The sequence below is a fragment of the Spinacia oleracea genome, chromosome 3, assembly GCF_020520425.1.
Source record: "Spinacia oleracea cultivar Varoflay chromosome 3, BTI_SOV_V1, whole genome shotgun sequence".
NCBI lineage: Eukaryota > Viridiplantae > Streptophyta > Magnoliopsida > Caryophyllales > Amaranthaceae > Spinacia > Spinacia oleracea.
In genome coordinates this window covers 30,751,230-30,753,226 of record NC_079489.1, presented here as the reverse complement: position 1 = coordinate 30,753,226, position 1,997 = coordinate 30,751,230, and the positions used below count along the sequence as shown (strand labels likewise).

The 1,997-nt window shown below is 38.9% G+C and overlaps 1 non-coding gene across 1 annotated transcript; it reads left to right on the top strand.

Annotated features, from left to right (window-relative positions):
- Window positions 1-207: 207 nt before the first annotated feature.
- On the top strand, window positions 208-314 carry LOC130470907 (small nucleolar RNA R71). The gene has a single exon (XR_008931623.1). It is a non-coding gene; the product is annotated as a small nucleolar RNA R71 (small nucleolar RNA).
- Window positions 315-1,997: the final 1,683 nt, after the last annotated feature.

The following is a 1,997-nucleotide window of genomic DNA, read 5'->3' as shown; positions in this document are numbered from 1 at the left end:
ATTATATATTTATTACTTAAAATTCATAAATTCTATTTAAATATAAATAATGTACGTTAATATATATTAATAAAATTTATAAATTTACGGGGGATTACACTAGGCACCTCAAGTTGCATGAACCTCCCACTGGCAGCTGAATCCAACAAACATCTAGACTCATTGCCCAGACCATTATAAAACTGCTGAATCAAGAACCAATCTTCCAAACCATGGTGCGGGCATTCTCTTTGCAAATCCTTGAATCTCTCCCAAACCTCGAACAAACTCTCATCCGCTTGTTGTGAGATACCTAATATCTGACCCCTCAGACGAGCCGTTTTCTCAGGTGGAAAATATTTAACATAAAAAGCAAGAGCCAAGGATTCCCAATTATTGATTTTCAAAGCCGCCCGATTCAACCCATTAATCCACAGTTTAGCTTTCCCACTCAAAGAGAACGGGAAAAGTATCTCCATAGTCTGCTTCGGAGTCAATCCCTTTTGCTTGATGGTGGAGCAATATTGGATAAAGGACTGAATGTGAAGATTCGGATCTTCACCTGGTTCCCCACCGTACTGGCGTCTCTCGATCATGTTAATCAATGCAGGCTCAATCTTGAAGGTCTCAGCTGCAATAGAAGGCATGATCGCCTTTGGTAGCACGGACAGACTTGGCTTAGAATAGTCCGTAAGCCGTGGGGTAGGTGGCGGTATCAGATTTTCGTCACCCATCTCTATCTCTGAAACTGAATCTGTATCTGAAGGAAAAAGATCGCCAATATTATGATCAGAATCAGAGTAATTCCCACACTGTGCAATGAAAGTTCTTCGTCTACGAAAGGTTCTTTCGGGCTCAGGATCGAATGGAGTAAGATTACTAGTACCTACGGTCCGGGGCATAGACAAAGACTACAAAACAATGTGAGATCCGGTCTCAAGGAACGTGAGTTCCTTGAGTAGTAACAAACAATAATCTAGGATAAGCAATCAACAACAGAAAATAAAACCGTCTCCCCGGCAACAGCGCCAAAATTTGACAGGCTAAATCGCACTCCTATCAAAGATAAACCTAACGTTCACCAACTAAAAATATAGCAAGGGAAGCAGGGCCGGGATCGTATCCACAGGGAAACAGTGTTCTTTCTACTATTAAAAGACTAATCTAGACTATTGGTAACAAGAATTGGATTGGTTTGTATATTAAACTAAATCAAATAATCAAATCGGAAGATAACAATATTAAAGGAATCTAGGGCAGCGGTTCACCATAAATGCAGACCGGGATTGGACAACGGACAATAACAATCAATTAACAATCATAACTAGGAAAACATGCATCTCTCGAATCTTATGAATTCCTTAGGATAGAACAACTAGCGGGCTCTCGCTACGTACTAGAAATAATTCCTATCTAATAGCCACAAACCAAAAAACATCAGATTTATACCTCTCGGCGCATAATCTAAGGTTAATCAAACTCAAATCAAAATAGTCCGGCCGAACAGAATTGACGAGCAATAATAATAAGCTATAGAAATTATAATCAATCAATCAATTAATCAAGTCCACATATAATCCCAATCATGCATTCATGGATCCCCTAAACCCTAGAAATTAAACTACTCACTCATGATAATAAATAACAAAGCAATTAACATAATAGAAAACATGATCAAGCAATAAGATAAATTAAAGCAAGAAGCAATACCTAATTGAAGAACAATGAATAATGAAAGCTTGAATTTTTGATTGAAAATAAAACTAAGTATTGGAACAAATTTGAGAGAATAATAAGCTAAGAAAATAAACTCAAGGTTCAAAACTAAAAATAAAAGGTGTTCTCTAAAAACAATTAAGGCTTGCTTATATAGTTTGCCCAAAATAAATCCCAAAAAACGGAAATAAAACTCGCGCATAAGTGCTGGGGGCTGGCGTCGCCCGATCGGGCGTCGCTTCGCCCGATCGGGCGATCCACTCGATAGTCGGCCCGATCGGGCCAAAATCCGCCCGATCGGG